Raw genomic sequence first — 17,913 nt, 5'->3', positions numbered from 1 at the left:
ACCCGAGGTGTTGATGGAAGGGGATTCCCCTTCTAAACAGTAAATAAACCAATCTGTCTCCTTCTCCAGTCTTCCATACACAAAGAAATCATCAATAAAGGTAAGTGTTATTCTGTTAATGTTTAATTTATCATGTGCCACTGTATTGTTTATGTACTACAGACCAGGCCGTGGGGGCGTTGACCCCCGAAACTCTCTCCAGGTAAACTCTCTCCAGGTAATATTTCATGTAAAAAAAATTTTTGTTTTAATACTTCTGGGTGTCAGGAACGGATTAATTGCATTTACATTATTTCTTATGGGGAAAATTGATTCGTAAATCATCCATTTCGATAATAGTCCCACTTCCAGGAACGGATTATGGACGATAATTGAGGGACCACTGTATGTATAAAGATACACAACATATTCCTCCAAACTGCTAATATCCCGAACCCCTCCTTTAGAGTGAAGGCATTGTACTTCCCATTTCCAGGACTCAAGTCCGGCTATAAAAAAATAACCGGTTTCCCTGAATCCTTTCACTAAATATTACCCTGCTCACAATCCAACAGATCGTCAGGTCCCAAATACCATTCGTCTCCATTCACTCCTATCGAACACACTCATGCACTCCTGCTGGAAGTCCAAGCCCCTCGCCCACAAAACCTCCCTTACCCCTTCCTTCCAACCTTGTCGAGGATGACCCCTACCCCGCCTTCCTTCTCCTACAGATTTAAATGCTCTCCATGTCATTCTACTTTGATCCAATCTCTCTAAATGACCAAACCACCTCAACAACCCCTCTTCAGCCCTCTGACTAATACTTTTATTAACTCCACCCCTTCTCCTAATTTCCACACTCTGAATTTTCTGCATAATATTTACACCACACATTGCCCTTAGACAGGACATCTCCACTGCCTCCAACCGCCTCCTTGCTGCAGCATTTACAACCCAAGCTTCACACCCATATAAGAGTGTTGGTATTACTATACTTTCACACATTCCCTTCTTTGCATCCATAGATAACTTTTTTGACTCCACATATACCTCAAAGCACCACTCACCTTTTTTCCCCTCATCAATTCTATGATTAACCTCATCTTTCATAAATCCATCCGCCAACACGTCAACTCCCAAGTATGTGAAAACATTCACTTCCATACTCCTCCTCCCCAATTTGATATCCAATTTTTCTTTATCTAAATCATTTGATACCCTCATCACCTTACTCTTTTCTATGTTCACTTTCAACTTTCTACCTGTACACACTCCCAAACTCATCCACTAACCTTTGCAATTTTTCTTTAGAATCTCCCATAAGCACAGTATCATCAGCAAAAAGTAACTGTGTCAATTCCCATTTTGAATTTGATTCCCCAAAATTTAATCCCACCCCTCTCCCGAACACCCTAGCATTTACTTCCTTTACAACCCCATCTATAAATATATTAAACAACCATGGTGACATTACACATCCCTGTCTAAGACCTACTTTTACCGGGAAGTAGTCTCCCTCTCTTCTACACACCCTAACCTGAGCCTCACTATCATCATAACTCTTTACAGCTTTTAATAACTTACCACCTATTCCATATACTTGCAACATCTGCCACATTGCTCCTCTATCCACTCTATCATATGCCTTTTCTAAATCCATAAATGCAATAAAAACTTCCCTACCTTTATCTAAATACTGTTCACATATATGCTTCAATGTAAACACTTGATCTACACATCTCCTACCCACTCTGAAACCTCCTTGCTCATCCGCAATCCTACATTCTATCTTACCTCTAATTCTTTCAATTATAACCCTACCGTACACTTTTCTTGGTATACTCAGTAAACTTATTCCTCTATAATTTTTACAGACTCTTTTGTCCCCTTTCCCTTTATATAAAGGGACTATACATGCTCTCTGCCAATCCCTAGGTACCTTCCCCTCTTTCATTCATTTATTAAACAAAAGTACCAACCACTCCAACACTATATCTTCCCCTGCTTTTAACATTTCTGTCATGATCCCATCAGTTCCAGCTGCTTTACCCCCTTTCATTCTACGTAATGCCTCGCGTACCTCCCCCACACTTACATTCTGCTCTTCTTCACTCCTAAAAGATGGTATACCTCCCTGACCAGTGCATGAAATTACTGCCTCCCTTTCTTCCTCAAAATATTCTCGCCATCTACCTAATACCTCCCTCTCCCCATCTATTAACTCCCCTACTCTGTTTTTAACTGACAACTCCATACTTTCCCTAGGCTTTCTTAACTTGTTTAACTCACTCCAAAATTTTTTCTTATTTTCATTAAAATTTCTTGACAGTGCCTCTCCCACTCTATCATCTGCTCTCCTTTTGCACTCTCTCACCACTCTCTTCACCTTTCTTTTACTCTCCATATACTCTGCTCTTCTTATAACACTTCTGCTTTGTAAAAACCTCTCATACGCTACCTTTTTCTCTTTTATCACATCCAGTTTCTTCTCATTCATAACATCCACAATCATCTCTTTCTTATCATTTGCGCAACATCCATGCACATTCAGACTTCCCACTTTGACAATTTTCTTCTTCTTATTCTTTTTAGTAATCTTTACAGGAAAAGGGGTTACTAGCCCATTGTTCCCGGCATTTTAGTTGACTTTTACAACACTCATGGCTTACGGAGGAAAGATTCTTATTCCACTTCCCCATGGATATAAAAGGAAAAGTAATAAGACCAAGAACTATTAAGATAAAATCAAAGAAAACTCAGATGAGTGTGTATAAATAAACATGTGCATGTATGTGTAGTGTGACCTAAGTGTAAGTAGAAGTAGCAAGACGTATTGTAATCTTGCATATTTATGAGACAGACAAAAGACACCAGCAATCTTACCATCATGTAAAACAATTACAGGCTTTCGTTTTACACTCACTTGGCAGGACGGTAGTACCTCCCTGGGTGGTTGCTGTCTACCAACCTACTACCTTATATATATATATATAATATATATATATATATAATATATATATATATATATGTATATATATACATATATATATATATATATATATATATATACATATATATACATATATATATATATACATATATATATATATATACATATATATATATACATATATATATATATATACATATATATATATACATATATATATATATATACATATATATATACATATATATACATATATACATATATATATATATATATATATATATATATACATATATACATATATATATATATACATATATATATATATACATATATATATATATTGCTGGTTTCTTTTTCTGTCTCATAAACACGCTAGATAACAGGGATATCTTGCTACTCCTACTTACACTTTGGTCACACTTCACAGACACGCACATGCATATATATATACATACATCTAGGTTTTTCTCCCTTTTTCTAAATAGCTCTTGTTCTTCCTTATTTCTTCTATTGTCCATGGGGAAGTGGAAAAGAATCTTTCCTCTGTAAGCCATGCGTGTCGTATGAGGCGACTAAAATGCCGGGAGCAATGGGCTAGTAACCCCTTCTCCTGTAGACATTTACTAAAAAAGAGAAGAAGAAAAACTTTATAAAACTGGGATGCCTGAATGTGCGTGGATGTAGTGCATATGACAAGAAACAGATGATTGCTGATGTTATGAATGAAAAGAAGTTGGATGTCCTGGCCCTAAGCGAAACAAAGCTGAAGGGGGTAGGGGAGTTTCGGTGGGGGGAAATAAATGGGATTAAATCTGGAGTATCTGAGAGAGTTAGAGCAAAGGAAGGGGTAGCAGTAATGTTGAAGGATCAGTTATGGAAGGAGAAAAGAGAATATGAATATGTAAATTCAAGAATTATGTGGATTAAAGTAAAGGATGGATGCGAAAAGTGGGTCATAATAAGCGTGTATGCATCTAAAGAAGAGAGGAATGTAGAGGAGAGAGAGGGATTTTGGGAGATGTTAAGTGAATGTATAGGAGCCTTTGAACCAAGTGAGTGTGTCATTGTGGTAGGGGATCTGAATGCTAAAGTAGGAGAAACTTTTAGAGAGGGTGTGGTAGGTAAGTTTGGGGTGCCAGGTGTAAATGATAATGGGAGCCCTTTGATTGAACTTTGTATAGAAAGTGGTTTAGTTATAGGTAATACATATTTTAAGAAAAAGAGGATAAATAAGTATACAAGATATGATGTAGGGCGAAATGACAGTAGTTTGTTGGATTATGTATTGGTAGATAAAAGACTGTTCAGTAGACTTCAGGATGTACATGTTTATAGAGGGGCCACAGATTTTTCAGATCACTTTCTAGTTGTAGCTACACTGAGAGTAAAAGGTAGATGGGATACAAGGAGAATAGAAGCATCAGGGAAGAGAGAGGTGAAGGTTTATAAACTAAAAGAGGAGGCAGTTAGGGTAAGATATAAACAGCTATTGGAGGATAGATGGGCTAATGAGAGCATAGGAAATGGGGTCGAAGAGGTATGGGGTAGATTTAAAAATGTAGTGTTAGTGTGTTCAGCAGAAGTTTGTGGTTACAGGAAAGTGGGTGCGGGAGGGAAGAGGAGCGATTGGTGGAATGATGATGTAAAGAGAGTAGTAAGGGAGAAAAAGATAGCATATGAGAAGTTTTTACAAAGTAGAAGTGATGCAAGGAGGGAAGAGTATATAGAGAGGAAGAGAGAGGTTAAGAGAGTGGTGAAGCAATGTAAAAAGAGAGCAAATGAGAGAGTGGGTGAAATGTTATCAACAAATTTTGTTGAAAATAAGAAAAAGTTTTGGAGTGAGATTAACAAGTTAAGAAAGCCTAGAGAACAAATGGATTTGTCAGTTAAAAATAGGAGAGGAGAGTTATTAACCCTTTCAGGGTCCAAGGCCCAAATCTGGAGTCACGCACCAGTGTCCAAGAATTTTCAAAAAAAAATTTGTTATTTTTTCTTATGAAATCGTAGAGAATCTTTTTGTGAAGGTAATAAAATAAAAAGTACGAAATTTGGTGGAAAATTGACGAAATTATGCTCTCGCGAATTTTGATGTGTCAGCGATATTTATGAATCGGCGATTTTGCCGACTTTGACTCCCATTTTAGGCCAATTACATTATTCCAGTCAACCAAATTCTTAGCTATTTCACTAGTATTACTTCTATTCTATCGATTGAGCACAAGAAATCGCCAAGTCAACTGTTTCAACTACAAAATAAAGTGATCGGAAATTGTTAATTTGGCCAATTTAACACAAAGTTCAAAATATTCCAATTTCAAAATAGGGTCCAGAATGAACAATGTAGGCATTCCTGGCACTAAACTAACATTTCCTCTGTTCATTAGTTATGTTTTGAGGCTTTACAAATAAATTCCATTTTGATTTTTTATTCACATAATGAATTTTTATTCACACCAAAAAATAGAAGATTTACTGTTATGCAATACTGTAATAATTGTATAAATATCGTCACCATATTTGTGAATGTATATTAGACCCACCAGCTGACGTGTATTAGACGTGTGAGGTCGTTTGTTTACTCTTGAATATCGGCAAAAATTTAACATTTCTGCTACTTTGAGCTCAGTTTCAAGCCATTTCCAGTGCTAAAACCAATCAAAATCATCTCTATTTCTGTAATATGTCTTCCATTCTATCAAATGAGACCAAGAAATCGCAAATACAACTATAAAAAACATACGAAAAAACACTGCAAAGTTGCTGTTTTAATCGAAAAATCATGATTTCATTTTTTTTCTCTCATACACAGTGTGCTGCAGGATCTGTTTTATGTGGTGCACACATACCACATAGATGTATTCTCTCATATCTAGGCCCAAATGTACCACTCACAGTTTATCAGAGTGAGCTGAGCTCATGGCGTAAATCTACGGTTTGGACCCTGAATGTAAAGCCGTAGATCTACGGGACGGACCCTGAAAGGGTTAAATGGAGAGTTAGAGGTATTGGGAAGATGGAAGGAATATTTTGAGGAATTGTTGAATGTTGATGAAGATAGGGAAGCTGTGATTTCGTGTATAGGGCAAGGAGGAATAACATCTTGTAGGAGTGAGGAAGAGCCAGTTGTGAGTGTGGGGGAAGTTTGTGAGGCAGTAGGTAAAATGAAAGGGGGTAAGGCAGCTGGAATTGATGGGATAAAGATAGAAATGTTAAAAGCAGGTGGGGATATAGTTTTGGAGTGGTTGGTGCAATTATTTAATAAATGTATGGAAGAGGGTAAGGTACCTAGGGATTGGCAGAGAGCATGCATAGTTCCTTTGTATAAAGGCAAAGGGGACAAAAGAGAGTGCAAAAATTATAGGGGGATAAGTCTGTTGAGTATACCTGGTAAAGTGTATGGTAGAGTTATTATTGAAAGAATTAAGAGTAAGATGGAGAATAGGATAGCAGATGAACAAGGAGGCTTTAGGAAAGGTAGGGGGTGTGTGGACCAGGTGTTTACAGTGAAACATATAAGTGAATAGTATTTAGATAAGGCTAAAGAGGTCTTTGTGGCATTTATGGATTTGGAAAAGGCATATGACAGGGTGGATAGGGGGGCAATGTGGCAGATGTTGCAGGTGTATGGTGTAGGAGGTAGGTTACTGAAAGCAGTGAAGAGTTTTTACGAGGATAGTGAGGCTCAAGTTAGAGTATGTAGGAAAGAGGGAAATTATTTCCCAGTAAAAGTAGGCCTTAGACAAGGATGTGTGATGTCACCGTGGTTGTTTAATATATTTATAGATGGGGTTGTAAGAGAAGTAAATGCGAGGGTCTTGGCAAGAGGTGTGGAGTTAAAAGATAAAGAATCACACATAAAGTGGGAGTTGTCACAGTTGCTCTTTGCTGATGACACTGTGCTCTTGGGAGATTCTGAAGAGAAGTTGCAGAGATTGGTGGATGAATTTGGTAGGGTGTGCAAAAGAAGAAAATTAAAAGTGAATACAGGAAAGAGTAAGGTTATGAGGATAACAAAAAGATTAGGTGATGAAAGATTGGATATCAGATTGGAGGGAGAGAGTATGGAGGAGGTGAATGTATTCAGATATTTGGGAGTGGACATGTCAGCGGATGGGTCTATGAAAGATGAGGTAAATCATAGAATTGATGAGGGGAAAAGGGTGAGTGGTGCACTTAGGAGTCTGTGGAGACAAAGAACTTTGTCCTTGGAGGCAAAGAGGGGAATGTATGAGAGTATAGTTTTACCAATGCTCTTATATGGGTGTGAAGCATGGGTGATGAATGTTGCAGCGAGGAGAATTCTGAAGGCAGTGGAGATGTCATGTCTGAGGGCAATGTGTGGTGTGAATATAATGCAGAGAATTCGTAGTTTGAAAGTTAGGAGGAGGTGTGGGATTACCAAAACTGTTGTCCAGAGGGCTGAGGAAGGGTTGTTGAGGTGGTTCGGACATGTAGAGAGAATGGAGCGAAACAGAGAGACTTCAAGAGTGTATCAGTCTGTAGTGGAAGGAAGGCGGAGTAGGGGTCGGCCTAGGAAAGGTTGGAGGGAGGGGGTAAAGGAGGTTTTGTGTGCGAGGGGCTTGGACTTCCAGCATGCATGTGTGAGCGTGTTTGATAGGAGTGAATGGAGACAAATGGTTTTTAATACTTGACGTGCTGTTGGAGTGTGAGCAAAGTAACATTTATGAAGGGGTTCAGGGAAACCGGCAGGCCGGACTTGAGTCCTGGACATGGGAAGTACAGTGCCTACACTCTGAAGGAGGGGTGTTAATGTTGCAGTTTAAAAACTGTAGTGTAAAGCATCCTTCTGGCAAGACAGTGATGGAGTGAATGATGGTGAAAGTTTTTCTTTTTCAGGCCACCCTGCCTTGGTGGGAATCGGCCAGTGTGATAATAAAAAAAAAAATAAAAAAAAAAAAATATATATATATATATATATATATATATATATATATATATATATATATATATATATATATATATATATATATATATATATATATATATACATATATATATATATATATATATATATATATATATATATATATATATATATATATATATATATATATACAGTGGGCCCCCGCATAACGATCACTTCCGAATGCGACCAATTATGTAAGTGTATTTATGTAAGTGCGTTTGTACGTGTATGTTTGGGGGTCTGAAATGGACTAATCTACTTCACAATATTTCTTATGGGAACAAATTCGGTCAGTACTGGCACCTGAACATACTTCTGGAGTGAAAAAATATCGTTAACCGGGAGTCCACTGTGTTTATATATATATATATATATATATATATATATATATATATATATATATATATATATATATATATATATATATATATATATATATATATATATATATACATATACACACACACATGTCGTGCCGAATAGGTAGAATTTGCCATCTTGGCTTAAATAGCAACGCTCATCTTGCCATATAGGACAAGCGAAAATTTGTGTATGCAATATTTTTGCCAAAGTCATTCTGAACCTAACGAAAAAATATATATTTCACTGTGTTTGCTTAGTATTAAATTATTGTAAACAAATCTAAAATATATTTAGTTGGGTTAGGCTAAAATAAATTGTTCTTGTTATAATAAGGTTAGGTAAGTTTTCTAAGTTTCTTTTGGTGCAAAATTAAAAATTATTACATTATCATTAATGAAAAAAATATATCTTTAAATGTATAAGAGAAAATTTTTGAAAGCACTTAATTTTAAATGAGTTCTTGCTAATTGACCAGTTTTACATATTCGGCACGACATACATACATACATACATATATATACAGTGGACCCCCGGTTAACGAACTTTTTTCATTCCAGAAGTATGTTCAGGTGCCAGTACTGACCGAATTTTTTCCCATAAGGAATATTGTGAAGTAGATTAGTCCATTTCAGACCCCCAAACATACACGTACAAACGCACTTACATAAATACACTTACATAATTGGTCGCATTTGGAGGTGATCTTTAAGCGGGGGTCCACTGTATATATATATTATATAATATATATATATATATATTATATATATATATAATATATATATAATATATATATATAATATATATATATGCAAGGAATTCGCGAGAGCATGCCTGCTGGAAGTCCAAGCCCTTCGCACACAAAACCTCCTTTACCCCCTCCCTCCAACCTTTCCTAGGCCGACCCCTACCCCGCCTTCCTTCCACTACAGTCTGATACACTCCTGAAGTCATTCTGTTTCGCTCCATTCTCTCTACATGTCCGAACCACCTCAACAACCCTTCCTCAGCCCTCTGGACAACAGTTTTGGTAATCCCGCACCTCCTCCTAACTTCCAAACTACGAATTCTCTGCATTATATTCACACCACACATTGCCCTCAGACATGACATCTCCACTGCCTCCAGACAAAACCGTGTTCAACGACGGTCTACTGTATACCCACTCGTTGCATGCAACACAATAACTGCATGAACTTTATCATTATAATGTTTACAAAACGTGTTTACACAAACCAGTAATAAAAAAAGTTGTGTATTACTATCGCTCTATAATTTTTTTTTTTTATCTAATTAACACACCGACCATTTCCCACCAAAGCAGGGTGGCCCAAAAAAGAAAAACTTTCATCATCATTTACTCCATCACTGTCTTGCCAGAAGGGTGCTTTACTCTGCAGTTATAAAACTGCAACATTAACACCCCTCCTTCAGAGTGCAGGCACTGTACTTCCCATCTCCAGGCCTCAAGTCTGGTCTGCAGGTTTCCCTGAATCCCTTCATAGATGTTACCTTGCTTAAACTCCAACAGCATGTCAAATCCTATAAACCATTTGTCTCCATTTGCTCCTATCTAACATGCTCACACACACTTGCTGGAAGTCCAAGCCCTTCACATACAAAACCTTCTTTACCCCCTCCCTCCAACCTTTCCTAGGCCGACCCCTACCCCGCCTTCCCTCCACTACAGATTTATACACTCTCTAAGTCATTCTATTTTGTTTCATCTTCTCTGCATGTCCAAACCATCTCAATAACCCCTTCTCAGCTCTCTGGATAATATATTTGGTAATCTCACACCTCCTAATCTCTGCAACATTCACAACCCATGCCTCACACCCATACAAGAGTGTTGGTATAATATATATACACATATAGAGTCATTGGACACATTCCTAGAAGTACTGCAGCTTGTGGAACTCTTTGAAACATGGTGTCATGCACAGTGGTGTTTTACACTCCTCACACATAAAACGAGTGTCTGCATTTTTGTAGGCTTTTTTGTATGTGCACAGACAAAGCACCTCTTCTGAACATATTTCTTCTTAGTAGGAGGCACTTGTATTAGTGATCACCAGGCCTAGAACGAGAGGGTATTTGGTGATAATTTTGTGGGTGGTTTTCTATTGCAGATGTTGTTACTTGGTACTTGAATATTATTTTTCTGATGACAGACAAACAAAATTCACCATATGGTGGTTTGTTTCTGGTCTTCAGCTTATACATATTATAAGCATTGAGCATGGAAATGTCCAAAAGATGGAAAAAGTGTTTTATGTACCACTTATAACTCTGGCAAAACAATCAGCAAACCCAATGGACTATACCCTCAATGCATATTGAGGGTGTAGTCCATCACAGCTGCAGGTTTTAGAATGGGTTTATTGGTCTCTATTCTGCCTGCTACTGTTTACCTGGAGTTTACCTGGAGAGAGTTCCGGGGGTCAACACCCCCGCGGCCTGGTCTGTGACCAGGCCTCCTGTCTCTCATTTTGTTTCGGTGAATTGATGTCAACAGTGTGACATCTCGTTCTTCATGCCACCAAAATGCCATGATGTCATTGGCAGCAAGGTGAGCGGCATTTGCCGCTGTTGCCATACACAGCTCATTTTCTGCCAACTTTACGCCTCTATATCTTGGTAAGTAATGATCACAAAAAAAAAAATTTAGGCTTAATTAAAACACTCGGCACCTCTGCGAGTGCCTGCGTCAAACCTGGGCATATGCTTATGATTTGCATGCACTGTGCCCCACACACATCTGTCATGCTCACTTGCAAGAATTCACTGAGTAAGGAGCTTATGTACCAGTTATCAGTACAGGTCTCCCTTGACATTCGCGAGGGTTAGGGGATCAAGATCCTCGCGAATGTTGAAAATTTGCTTATGTTTGGTGCCCCAAAATATTGTTGAACCATGAACAATCATAAAATACATGAAAATGTCATAAATTGTACTAAATACATGTTATGGCTTAATAACATGTATGTTATTAACCCTTTGAGGGTTTCGGCCGTACTAGTATGGCTTACGACCCAGGGTTTTTGACGTACTAGTATGCCTAAATTCTAGCGCCCTCAAATCTAGTGGGAGAAAGCTGGTAGGCCTACATATGAAAGAATGGGTCTATATGGTCAGTGTGCACAGTATAAAAAAAAATCCTGCAGCACACAGTGCATAATGAGAAAAAAAACTGTGACCGTTTTTTTGGAATAAAACAGCGACTTTGCACTGTATTTTCGTATGGTATTTATTGTTGTATTCTAGTTTTCTTGGTCTCATTTTATAGAATGAAAGACATATTACAGAAATTGAGATGGTTTTGACTGGTTTTACAATGAAAAGTACCTTGAAATTGAGCTCAAAGTAGCAGAAATGTTCGATTTTTACCAAAGTTCAAAAGTAAACAAATTATGCCAAGGTTCCAATACACGTCAACTGGTGAGTCTAATATTCTTTTGCAAGTTTGCCAATATTATTTATACCATTTTTTACACTAATGCAGTAGTCTGCATAACAGTAAATCTTCTATTTTTTGTGAGAATAAAAATTCAAAGTGGAAAGCAAAAGAATATAAGAGGGGCCTTGAGACGTGACTAATTAACAGAGGAAATGTCATTTTAGTGCCAGGAATGTCTTTCTTGTTTATTCTGGACCCTATTCGAAAATTGGTATCTTTTGAAATTTGTGTGAAATTGGCAAAATTGCTAAATTCTGACCACTGTACTGGATAGTTGAAATTGGTAAATGGGTGGTTTCTTGCACTCATTTGATAGAAAAAATGGAGTTCTAGCGAAATATTAATGTTCTTTGTCGACTAGTACAGTGGAATTGGCCGAAAATGGGGCTCAAAGTGGGCAAAATCGCCTATGCGTAAACATTGCCGAGACCGCTAACTTCACAAGAGCATAATTCTGTAAGTTTTCCATCAAATTTCAAACTTTTGGTGTCATTATGATTGGGAAAAGATTCTCTATCTTTTCACAAGAGAAAATTATTTTTTTTATTTAAATTTGGCCGACCCTGAGAACGAGTCTCAGAGAGGGCCTGTCGACCCTCAAAGGGTTAAATACCACTGCCTCTACCAATGCCTCCACCACTTCCTCAACCACTGCGAGTCCCTACTACCCTCCCTCTGACCCCTGCAACTGGCAGCCAGCCCTCCCACCAGTCTGGTGAGTGTTTTGTTTGTTCATTATTTGCTATTAAACTACAGTATAAATAATGTAAACCCATTCATGACTGCATATTGGAATGGCTATTCGGACAGGTATTGGACGGTGACATCATGTGTTTACTTTTGAACACAGCAAAGAATCAAACATTTCTGCTACTGCTAATAATAACAATAGTAATAATAATAATAATAAATACGATAGAATTGAAGAAGGAAATTGTGCAAAAATACGAGGGAGTGGTCGACACATCGTCAGTGTGGCTTTGTTTATGCTGGAGTGAGCATTAGTCTCCATGCTCTTCCAAACATTTCATAATAATTCATTGTGTTTGGTGCTTGTAGATTGAGTGCGACTGGAGTGGTAGAGGCAGTGGTAGAGGCAGTGGTAGAGGCAGTGGTAGAGGCAGTGGTAGAGGCAGTGGTAGAGGCAGTGGTAGAGGCAGTGGGTGAGGCAGTGGGTGAGGCAGTGGTTGAGGCAGCGGTTTAGGCAGCAGTTGAAGCAATGGTAGAGGCAGCAGTCGAGGCAGTGGTATTTAACCCTTAACCCTTTGACTGTCGCGGCCGTATATATACATCTTACGGGGTACCGTGTTTGACGTATATATACTCATAAATTCTAGCGGCTTCAAATCAAGAAGGAGAAACCTGGTAGGCCCACATATGAGAGAATGGGTCTGTGTGGTCAGTGTGCACCACATAAAAAAAATCCTGGAGCACGCAGTGCATAATGAGAAAAAAAAACTGACCGTTTTTTTTTTTAATTAAAATGCCGACTTTGTGGTCTATTTTCATATAGTATTTATGGTTATATTCTCGTTTTCTTGGTCTCACTTGATAAAATGGAAAACATATTATAGAAAAAGAGATGATTTTGATTGATTTTACTATAAAAAGAACCTGGAAATGAAGCTCAAAGTAGGGGAAATGTTTGATTTTTGCTGATGTTCAAAAGTAAACAAATGATATCATTGTCCAATAAATGTCCAACTAGCCATTCTAATATGCAGTCATGAATGGGTTGATGTTATTTATACAATTATTACAGTATTGGAGTAGTCTGTATAATAGTAAATTTTCTATTTTTTGTTTGAACAAAAATTCAAAATAGAAAGCAAGAGTAATATCAGAGGGGCCTAGAGACATGACTGATGAACAAAGAAAATGTTATTTTAGAGTCAGGAATGTCTGCATTTTTCATTCTGAACCTTATTTTGAAATTGTCAAATTTTTTAATTTATGTGAAATTGGCCAAATTGCATATTTCTGACCACGTTATTGGGTAGTTGAAATTGGTAAATGGGCAGTTTCTTGTACTCAATCGATAGGAAAAACGGAGTTCTAAAGAAATAGCTATGAGTTTGGTCGACTGGAACAATGGAATTAGCCGAAAATAGGGCTCAAAGTGGGCGAAATCACCGATTTGTAAATATCGCCAATGTCGCTAACTTTGCGAGAGCGTAATTCCATCAGTTTTTCATCAAATTTCGTTTTTTTGGTGTCATTACAATCGGGAAAAGGTTCTCTATCATTTCACAAGAAAAAATATATATATATTTTTTTTAAATTTTGCGACACCAGGAGACACCTCAGGATCGGGGGTTGCGACAGTCAAGGGGTTAAACTGTCCAAACGTACATCTACGTTTTTTCAACATTTGAAAGTACGTAAAAAAAAGTACATCATCTTTTTTTATATATATTTGAAAACGTGTAAAAAAACTTTGATTACTTTTTTTTTTTTGATATACAGCAGGGCCCCGCTTTACGGCGTTTCACTTTACGGCGTTCCGCTAATACGGACATTTCAAATTATGACCAAAACTCGCTATACGGCTCCCCCCACCTGTCTTTCTAATACGGTCACAGCGGCCCACCGAGTTTGTTTACATTCTCCCTGAGCACATCTCCTTATTATGTCTGGAAACTTTCCAAAATTTCAAGTGTTTTAAAGTTATTGTATATTTTATATGTATTGTACTTGATAATTAAACTTGTGTACACCTGTACCTAAATAAACTTACACACTGTGCTGGCATGTAGGTACACATTAAAATCACTAAGAGTCTCTCTACTCTTGATGCAATAATAATAATAATAATAATAATAATAATAATAATAGTAATAGTAATAATAATAATCTCTTGGGCGCATTAATGTCGCATATTATGTTAATATAGACATTTCCTTTAATCTATCTATGATATTTTTTTCAAAATTATATAAGAAACACATTATGTAACACACAAACATGATACATGCACCCACAGTATAAAAATTTATACAAATATATATGAGATGTTTACCAAACGGTTTGTAGAAGTGTCGGAAGAATTACGTTTTCTCTAGCCCGTCGCCTGTTACTAGGGATAACTGTAGAAAAATATTCCTTTCGTATGCCTTCACTTTATAGCTATAATTCTGTACTAACTTGTACACAGTGTAAGAGTATTTGTTTCGTGATTTAATTATTATAATAATAATAAAAATATTATAAGGTAAAAGTTTCACAAACTCTTACAAATGTACATGAATGAACTAAAACTGGACACGTATTAATACCGTCTATTTCGCCTGACCGAGTGATCGTCCACAACCTGTTCAGTTTGTTTGTTTACGCTGCCTGAGCTCGGTGTATCATTAAATGTTGTATATTACGTTAATATACACATTTTCATTAATCCATCCGTGATTTTTTTCAAAATTATATAATAATAGGTAGTAGGTTGGTAGACAGCAACCACCCAGGGAAGTACTACTGTCCTGCCAGATGACTGTGAAACAGAAACCTGTAACTGTTTTGCATGATGGTAGGATTGCTGTTTTCTTTTTCTGTCTCATAAACACGCTAGATAACAGGGATATCTTGCTACTCCTACTTACACTTTGGTCACACTTCACAGACACGCACATGCATTTATATATTCATACATCTAGGTTTTTTTCCTTTTTCTAAATAGCTCTTGTTCTTCTTTATTTCTTCTATTGTCCATGGGGAAGTGGAAAAGAATCTTTCCTCCGTAAGCCATGCGTGTCGTATGAGACGACTAAAATGCCGGGAGCAATGGGCTAGTAACCCCTTCTCTTGTAGACATTTACTAAAAAAGAGAAGAAGAAAAACTTTATAAAACTGGGATGCTTAAATGTGCGTGGATGTAGTGCGGATGACAAGAAACAGATGATTGCTGATGTTATGAATGAAAAGAAGTTGGATGTCCTGGCCCTAAGCGAAACAAAGCTGAAGGGGGTAGGGGAGTTTTAGTGGGGGGAAATAAATGGGATTAAATCTGGAGTATCTAAGAGAGTTAGAGCAAAGGAAGGGGTAGCAGTAATGTTGAATGATCAGTTATGGAAGGAGAAAAGAGAATATGAATGTGTAAATTCAAGAATTATGTGGATTAAAGTAAAGGTTGGATGCGAGAACTGGGTCATAATAAGCGTGTATGCACCTGGAGAAGAGAGGAATGCAGAGGAGAGAGAGAGAGATTTTGGGAGATGTTAAGTGAATGTATAGGAGCCTTTGAACCAAGTGAGAGAGTAATTGTGGTAGGGGACCTGAATGCTAAAGTAGGAGAAACTTTTAGAGAGGGTGTGGTAGATAAGTTTGGGGTGCCAGGTGTAAATGATAATGGGAGCCCTTTGATTGAACTTTGTATAGAAAGGGGTTTAGTTATAGGTAATACATATTTTAAGAAAAAGAGGATAAATAAGTATACAAGATATGACGTAGGGCGAAATGACAGTAGTTTGTTGGATTATGTATTGGTAGATAAAAGACTGTTGAGTAGACTTCAGGATGTACATGTTTATAGAGGGGCCACAGATATATCAGATCACTTTCTAGTTGTAGCTATACTGAGAGTAAAAGGTAGATGGGATACAAGGAGAATAGAAGTATCAGGGAAGAGAGAGGTGAAGGTTTATAAACTAAAAGAGGAGGCAGTTAGGGTAAGATATAAACAGCTATTGGAGGATAGATGGGCTAATGAGAGCATAGGTAATGGGGTTGAAGAGGTATGGGGTAGGTTTAAAAATGTAGTGTTAGAGTGTTCAGCAGAAGTTTGTGGTTACAGGAAACTGGGTGCGGGAGGGAAGAGGAGCGATTGGTGGAATGATGATGTAAAGAGAGTAGTAAGGGAGAAAAAGTTAGCATATGAGAAGTTTTTACAAAGTAGAAGTGATGCAAGGAGGGAAGAGTATATGGAGAAAAAGAGAGTGGTGAAGCAATGTAAAAAGAGAGCAAATGAGAGAGTGGGTGAGATGTTATCAACAAATTTTGTTGAAAATAAGAAAAAGTTTTGGAGTGAGATTAACAAGTTAAGAAAGCCTAGAGAACAAATGGATTTGTCAGTTAAAAATAGGAGAGGAGAGTTATTAAATGGAGAATTAGAGGTATTGGGAAGATGGAGGGAATATTTTGAGGAATTGTTAAATGTTGATGAAGATAGGGAAGCTGTGATTTTGTGTATAGGACAAGGAGGAATAACATCTTGTAGGAGTGAGGAAGAGCCAGTTGTGAGTGTGGGGGAAGTTCGTGAGGCAGTAGGTAAAATGAAAGGGGGTAAGGCAGCCGGGATTGATGGGATAAAGATAGAAATGTTAAAAGCAGGTGGGGATATAGTTTTGGAGTGGTTGGTGCAATTATTTAATAAATGTATGGAAGAGGGTAAGGTACCTAGGGATTGGCAGAGAGCATGCATAGTTCCTTTGTATAAAGGCAAAGGGGATAAAAGAGAGTGCAAAAATTATAGGGGGATAAGTCTGCTGAGTATTCGTGGTAAAGTGTATGGTAGAGTTATTATTGAAAGAATTAAGAGTAAGACGGAGAATAGGATAGCAGATGAACAAGGAGGCTTTAGGAAAGGTAGGGGGTGTGTGGACCAGGTGTTTACAGTGAAACATATAAGTGAACAGTATTTAGATAAGGCTAAAGAGGTCTTTGTGGCATTTATGGATTTGGAAAAGGCGTATGACAGGGTGGATAGGGGGGCAATGTGGCAGATGTTGCAAGTGTTTGGTGTAGGAGGTAGGTTACTGAAAGCAGTGAAGAGTTTTTACGAGGATAGTGAGGCTCAAGTTAGAGTATGTAGGAAAGAGGGAAATTTTTTCCCAGTAAAAGTAGGCCTTAGACAAGGATGTGTGATGTCACCGTGGTTGTTTAATATATTTATAGATGGGGTTGTAAGAGAAGTAAATGCAAGGGTCTTGGCAAGAGGCGTGGAGTTAAAAGATAAAGAATCACACACAAAGTGGGAGTTGTCACAGCTGCTCTTTGCTGATGACACTGTGCTCTTGGGAGATTCTGAAGAGAAGTTGCAGAGATTGGTGGATGAATTTGGTAGGGTGTGCAAAAGAAGAAAATTAAAGGTGAATACAGGAAAGAGTAAGGTTATGAGGATAACAAAAAGATTAGGTGATGAAAGATTGAATATCAGATTGGAGGGAGAGAGTATGGAGGAGGTGAATGTATTCAGATATTTGGGAGTGGACGTGTCAGCGGATGGGTCTATGAAAGATG

The 17,913-nt window shown here is 37.6% G+C and overlaps 1 protein-coding gene across 5 annotated transcripts in view; it reads left to right on the top strand.

Moving 5' to 3' along the window:
• Positions 1 to 17,913, top strand: part of LOC128703811 (bis(5'-adenosyl)-triphosphatase enpp4-like) — a 260,010-nt gene that overhangs the window by 182,091 nt on the left and 60,006 nt on the right. The gene's annotated exons all lie outside the window — the stretch shown is intronic.

The sequence above is a fragment of the Cherax quadricarinatus genome, chromosome 87, assembly GCF_038502225.1.
Source record: "Cherax quadricarinatus isolate ZL_2023a chromosome 87, ASM3850222v1, whole genome shotgun sequence".
Taxonomy (NCBI): domain Eukaryota; kingdom Metazoa; phylum Arthropoda; class Malacostraca; order Decapoda; family Parastacidae; genus Cherax; species Cherax quadricarinatus.
The sequence above is the reverse complement of the archived record's forward strand: the minus strand, read 5'-3'. Positions and strand labels throughout refer to the sequence as shown.